Source organism: Acyrthosiphon pisum, chromosome X (genome assembly GCF_005508785.2).
Source record: "Acyrthosiphon pisum isolate AL4f chromosome X, pea_aphid_22Mar2018_4r6ur, whole genome shotgun sequence".
In the NCBI taxonomy this organism is placed as follows: domain Eukaryota; kingdom Metazoa; phylum Arthropoda; class Insecta; order Hemiptera; family Aphididae; genus Acyrthosiphon; species Acyrthosiphon pisum.
In genome coordinates, this window is record NC_042493.1 from 98,429,310 (window position 1) to 98,437,452 (window position 8,143).

Here is an 8,143-nt window from a genome sequence, read left to right on the forward strand (position 1 = left end):
TTTTCACAAGCAAAATATACCTTGTCATGGTTACACCTGGGTAACTATACTTACCATACAGTGGATCTAAGTCCCAGGATTAGAAAGTTACTTGTCCCCACCCCTTCAATAATTTGGTGGTAGCGAGAAGGTATATCTATGTAGCTATGTGTCATGTGTGTTTATATGATGTATCATAGTAGTTAGTCAAGATAGTTTTTTTTAGAAACAATAGGTTATCTATAACTTATAGATAATACTGATAGGTAGAAAACAATCTTTGATATTTGAATATATTGATGGTAGGTACTAGGTTAGGTACCTATGGGTCTTGTAAGTTTCAAAGGATAATATAGGTATGGTAATGATTCGAAAACATGCTAATGTGGCTATGAGTATCCCAGTATCCGTTACTATAATAAATTATCCGTTATAATAAATTTTATAAAAAAAAACGTGTGGGTCTAGGAGCTTTTTACGACGACTTATTTAATTTTCCCATGCGCTGTCTCTCCCATGAGGTCTTCCTTAATACCAATCTATAGTGCGAGTCGGATTAGAATACGATAGACTATAATATTTTAGACAATAAGTTCTAATTTCAGTAATATATACCACTTAAAATCTAAAACTTTTCTACAATAATTGTATTTTTTAAATAAATTCATTGTCCACATAATATAGTGTATTGTACATACACTTTTTTATTAATATTAAAAACGAAAATACAGCCTCTTAAAAGAAATTTCAACCCTTTTGAGACACGTCTTAGGGTTATACTATCGTTATCAAATTACTCAGATATTATCTAAGATTCTGAGTGGAACGATGAATGTACCTATTGGTTTTACAATGATGTATGTTTTTTTTAAATTTTATTTTTTATTTTTGTGTCTGTCATCACCTTTTAGGACAGCAAAAATGCTTAGATTTTCTTCAACAGTATCTTTACTGATAGGTAAGTGAATCTAATTTGAGGGGTCAAAAGTAAAAATATCTCAGTAGATTTCAAATGCAACGCGAAAAACAAAAGAAAAATTAAGCAAAAACGGGAATTTTTACGCAAAATCTGTTTTCAAGAAAATCGATTTTGGTTTTTGGTACAACTCTAAAAAAAATTACCGTTGGTACATAAAATTTTGACTGAATGTTTATATTAGCATTGTCTATACACCATAAAATTTTTCAAATTTTTTGATTTATTTTGGGCTGTTTACGGACATTTTCAGTTTCCATTTTTTTTAGTTTTTTTTTTTCTAAATATCAATAAAATTTTATTTGATGGTTAAAAAAGCTTGAAAATTTAATAGAAGGTTCCTATTATATTGTTTCATAGGCAGATGAAAACAATTAAAAATCCATCGTCACATTTTTTTTTTATAAGCATCTAAAGTTCAAATATTGACAAAATACGTAAAAATGACGAAAATTTACAAATTATTTTGAGTTAGAAATTCATGAAAAATTTTCTTTTTAAATCTAAGATTTGAATATGTAATACAAGATTCCTTATAACTTTGTCTACCTTTAAAAAAAAAAAAATGTCTACAAGCAAGTCAAATTAAATTTTTATGAGCGTTTGAAATTCATATTTTTACAACATTTGATATTTACTCGATTGCACGTAACGATTTCTTATTTTGTTGTAATTAAAAAACGAATGCTTGTAAATACTTGAAAATTTCACTGAATATTTATATTAGCATTTTCTATAGATGATTATCCGATATAATTTTATAATTTTACTCTTTTTGAGTTGTTTAAGGACATTGTCAGTTTTCAGTTTTTTTAGTTTTGTTTTTCTATAAATCTTAATAGTTTACCTGTTGGGCCAAGAGGTGTAAAAAATTAATACAATAGGCTCCTGATATATTGTTAAAATAGCAGTTGAAAAATAATAAAAATACATATTATGCACATTTTATTTTTATAAGCATTTAAAGATCAAATTTTGACAAAATTTATCAAATTTAAAATTGAATAATTATTTTGTAGTTAAAAATTTATAAAATGTTCAACTTTTATATCTAAGGATGGAAAATTTAAAACAAGATTCCACGTAAGTAGTTAATTCTGTTACCAAAAAATCTAAAAAATACATAAGCACAGTTTATTTTTATAGTCATTTTAAGTTCAAATGTGGACGAAATTATATATTAAAAAACCTAGAATAACTATTTTTGTTATTTTTATGTGATAGTATAATATTACTCTTGAGTACTTAGCTAGGAAACTTCTAAAGTATACTATTATATGTATCTATGGATAGTATCACAGTTTGTTGTTGATGTATAACGCGTTATAAGTAGGTTGTAGGTACCTAATGAATATTGTGATATGATTAATTTGGAATTTATTATAGATACCTATTATTGGTCAATATTTTTTTTAATATCATAGATAAGTATAATATAATATATCTTATAACTGGACTGACATACCGTCTCCGCTCAGAATCGTTTTTCTTATACAGTGATATTATATCATTGAATTCAAATTTAATACTATCCATTATACAGTGACCCACTTGTAACCTACTGTACAGCAGAGCGACATCCACTTACCCACCTTTTTTATAGTTTAGTTTCAAATTCCAAGTTGGTGTTGTTAAAATGTTGATCTTTATTTTTAAGGACTAGGTACCCTAAGGTATATAAAATATAAAGATAAATAATGTTATAATATTAAGTATATTGTATAATATACGTACCTACCTGAATTTTGTGCAAGCATTAAGTATTGCACCGGCGTATTGTTAGGCAAAATAAGTAGGTACATTACTGTATTATCCAATATCATTACATTTTTTCAAAATTTCGTTCGCCGATATAAATTGTTTTCTCACAAGCCAAACCGCATGTCCGCTTCGTACCCCACCGCAAATACAAAAATACTGTACTTTACTTATCAAAAGTAATGATATTTTAAAAAATAAACTACTTTAATAACCATTACTTAGGTCCTAGTCATATATATGGACATGCTTACCTTGCCTATACATTTATAAATCACATTACACATGAATTCAACATTTAATACTTTTTTTTGAACTGATTTTAAAAATACGATGAACAAAACGGCTGTTTCGGACATTTAAGTAACTTATTTGCCTAAAAAAAATTTTGGCAATTTTTTAATTTTTGAAAGAAAAAATAGAATATTATGTCATTCAATCAGAATTTCCATATCTATAACTGCAAAAAAACGGCATTTAAATATATTGATTTTCCACGGAGATACTAAGGGTGATACTGGACTTTTGGGACATACTATATGCTAAAAGCTAAGCAAAAATACACATTATCTATATGCTTTATTGCTTGATTAATTATTAGTTATTTCTTTAAAGTATTAGTCATAATAATATTATTAAGAACAATGGAATATATTAGCCTTTAATTCCTTATATTTTGTATTTTATTTTGCTAATACTTGTTGCTTTTTAAATTGCACTATTATAATTTATTTATGTTATTATAATTTGAAGTATATAATATACAAGTATACTTAGTAAAACAGTGTCACTGGGATAGTTATTCAATAAATATTTTATTAGAGAAGTGTTTACAGTTTTTATTATTATAAAAATGTTATTATATATTATGTTTTTCATAGTAAATTATACTAAAGGTTATAATAATATTTTGATGTGAGTTAAGATTAATTACGTTTTAATAAGTACTTAATATTATGTTAGCAAAAGTGGAACTGTGCCTTATAATATAATGTTGAAAAACGTATCAAATGAGTACTGGGTTTCCTTGCGAGCGGAGTGAGCACCTTTTTTTATTTGTAAAGTTTTATAATTATAGGGTTGGTCATTTTTATGCCCTACCCAAGAAAATATTGAAATGAGGGCCCTGCATTAATTTATTTCCTTGGAATCTTTTATGTTAATAGATTTTTATGTTTTTAATGTATTTGTATGACTATTATTATTATTATTATTATTAATATTGTTTATTATTTGCATTATTAATATTTAATATCATTGTCAATATTGAATTATTATATAAAAATTTTACTTGTGGATCTTACGATCCATTAGAATTTAAATAAATAAATAAATTAAAAATAAATATAAGTATTAATATTATAATATTATTCTACATAATACCTGCATTTTGTGCAAGCATAAAGTGTTGTACCGGCGTATTGTATAGGCAAAATATAGGTACATTACTGCAGTGTCTATAATGATTACATTTCAGCTCGTCAGAATATCATTCTCCGATACTATGTGTTGGCTAACAAACCAAACCACATCGTACCCCGCCATAAGTACCCAAATACTTAACTCAACAAAAATAATTATATTTGAAAAAAAAATTACATTACTTAAATACATTTTTTTACAATTAAAATTATTCTAAAAAAAAAAACAGATTTACAAATTGACTATTATAAATTTTCAACAAAAATTTACATCAGATTTTAATTTCAGTATTAATATAATATGAAAAAATGTGATACTTACGTGTAACGCAAGCGTCTGTAAATTATGTAAAAAAAAAAATTAAAATTAAAAAATATTGATCTGAACAAGTTATTTCATTTGACCAGTCTTTCTGTTTTTCTCTGTAGAATCGTATGTCACTAAAACACATTTTAAGCATCGTCTATATTGTTCCAAACAAAGATTCCAAAGTCATCAACAACCGGGCCCTATTTATAAAGTATAACTAGAAAAAAATACCCCTCCATTACCTAGGTCCTAGACTTATGCACATTCTTACCTTGACTATACGTTTATAAATCACATTACACATGACTGAAATTAATATGTATTACACACACTCAATGCGTAATAAATGTATTAGAAAAAATATTTTAATCACTATGTCTATGATAAACAACAATAGTTATTATAAATTCAGTCTTATTATAAAATGTTCAGTAGGTATTTCTATGATAAACAATAAAAACCTAATCTATAATCCGCATTGTTTTAACCGTATGCTCTAAAAATTTGACTTTCTATTTATATATAATAACATTTTATTTGTGAGTAAAAAAGTTTGAAAATTCAATACTTACAAGGTTCTAATGATTTTTTATACAACAAATAAAAAATATTTAAAATACGCATAATAATAAATATTTTTATATACCTAAGTATAAAGTATAAGCTTCTTAAGTTAACATTTTTACGAAACTAGATAGGTGCTCAAACAAAAACCCATCTTTAATAAGTAGGTAGGTACGACGTCAGTATTACATAAAACATTATGCCTACGTTGGCTATTTGTTAATAAGTATATTACTCTTATTATTTATTTATTTTTGTGTACAAGTCTAATGAAATATTTTTCGATATATTAAGATTAGTTTTAAGACAATTACCTACAACACGAACCTATTCATACCTTTCTACTGTACGTCAGCATTGAATTGAGTTAGTTGAGCTTATATAACAGCTATTTAAACTGTAAGAAATGAATTTTTAATTATAATTATTTAATATTTGTGATTTTTCTAGCAATAGTAAATCTGTTCAAATTCAATCTAAAAAGGTGGTAAGTGGATGTCGCTCTGCTGTACAGTAGGTTACAAGTGGGTCACTGTATAATGGATAGTATTAAATTTGAATTCAATGCTATAATATCACTGTATAAGGAAAACGATTCTGAGCGGAGACGATATGTCAGTGCAAGTATAAGATATATTATATATTTATAATATCAGGAGCCTTGTATTAAGTTTTTACACTTTTTGACCCAACAGATAAAACTTCATTGATATTTATAGAAAAAAAACTAAAAAAATTAAAAACTGACAATATCCATAAACAGCTCAAAAAGAGTCAAATTATTTTCAAAATTTTGTCGTATATAGAAAATACTAATGTTAACATTCAGTGAAATTTTCAAGCACCTACAGTCGTTCCTTTTTTTATTACAACAAAATAAGAAAATCGTAAAATGAGAAATCGAGTGAATATCAAATGTTGTAAAAATATGAATTTCAAACACTCATAACAATTTAATTTAACTTGCTTGTAGAAATTTTTTTTTTTGAAAATGGTAGACAAACTTATGAGGAATCTTAGATTTAAAAAGAAAATTTTTTATGAATTTATAACTCAAAATAATTTGCAAATTTTCGTAATTTTTACATATTTTGTCAATATTTGAACTTTAGATGCTTATAAAAAAAAATTGTGACTGGATTTTTAATTTTTTTCATCCACCTTTGAAACAATTTAATAGAAACCTTCAATTAAATTTTCAAGCTTTTTTAACCAACAAATAAAATTTTATTGATATTTATAGAAAAAAAAATAAAAAAAATGGAAACTACAAATGTAAACAGCTCAAAATAAGTCAAAATATTTGGAAAATGCTATGGTGTATAGAAAATGCTAATATAAACACTCAGTCAAAATTGTATGTACCTACGGTCATTTGTTTTAGAGTTGCACTAAAAACCAAAATTGATTTTCTCGAAAACAGATTTTGCGTAAAAATTCCCGTTTTTCCTTGATTTTTCTTTTGTTTTTCACAGCGCTTTTGAAAACTACTGGGAAATTTTTACTTTTGACCCCCTCAAAGTACCAACTAGATTCACTTTACTATCAGAAAAGATACTGTTGAAGAAAATCCAAGCACTTTTACTGTCCTAAAAGGTGATGACAGGCACAAAAAAAAAATAAAAAAAAAACACACATCATTGTAAAATCAATACATTCATCGTTCCACTCAGAATCTAAAAATGCAACGACAAACACAAATATAAACTGATGCATTCATGTGCGCACAAACGTAGGGCGCGTCCCCGGTTTGCGGATGGGGGAACGCTCTGTAGATATACAGGGTAGCCACGAAATAAGCCATACCTTCGGGACGGACGAATAAGCGGACGCGGACACACAACCGCCGGGGAAACGATCAACCTCCGGTGTCCCGGTAGATCACACTTCAGAAAGACAGACAGAAGACTTGAGTGGAGGTGGAGGTGGAGGTGGAGGCCAAGCCAATGAAGACGAAAAGAACATCACAAAAACGAAAAAACTACCTCTCCAAGCGTGTGGGAAAACCAGGAGACGGTGACTGGGGGTCGCTCGCCCCAGGAGTAGTGATCGGACAGCTAGATCCCAGAAGCAGGGGTGGTCAGCTGAGCCTCTGCTCCTGGTCAATATAGTGTCTAGTGTTATGACAGATCTGTCATCCATTGTGGGCACGCAAAAATATATATCAGCGGTAAAGATAAGCTGCTGCAAGTGGCCGCTGAAAACGTCGTGCAAAGGATTAAAGCTCAGTACAGTAATCTACTTTTGAATTTAAGTATATATAGTGCTGTCTTTATAAAATGAAGTAGTACCGCAGTATTATACTTACGAATTTTTTTTCGAAAAATACGAGCTGCTCAATGACACTTCGTTCTATATATGGTATTACAGTAGCTAGAATAATATAAAAACAATATAGCGTTTCGGTATAGGTAGGTACATATATAAAATTGAAATGCAGTGATAAGACTGCACCCAAATACCTGATACAGTTATACCTAATGATTATTAAGGTTAGGATCTGAAGGCAAAAGCTTTTTTTTTTTAATAATAATAATAGAGAAATACATTTTATATAAAAATGTGTCATTTAATATGTAAGATGATGAACGTATTTTTTTTTGCCTTTTTTGCTGATAAATGCATTTTTTCCTATTTCACTAATTATAAATGCCTTTATTGTGTTTAATTTTCAATTGATTTAATAGTTTTATATACGACATGCGTATAAACAGTACAGATGGATAAGATTTTCTGAAGACTGCATTGTCGGCTGTTAATTATTTTTAATGGGTTTTATTATCGGCGATATTTACCAATATCGCTAGATACTTGATCGAGTATTTGGTATGGCTAGTTAATTTAACGTTTATAAAAGTACCCATACTACCTATCTATAGATTAAAATATGTTCATAATGTGTATACTGGGTGATTTTTTTATCATTGAACACTCATTATTTCAAAAAGTGTAAACTTTTTTGAAAATATTTTTTTACATAGTTTCAAGTCACTTATAAAACAATGTTTTTCTTAAAAAATTATATTTTTAAATATTTTTTATCCTTATAATTTTTTAAGTTTTTTACTTTTTTGAATGACAACATTGGGATTTAATTTTATATTCCAAAACAGAATATTTTTTTTAGTATTTTGA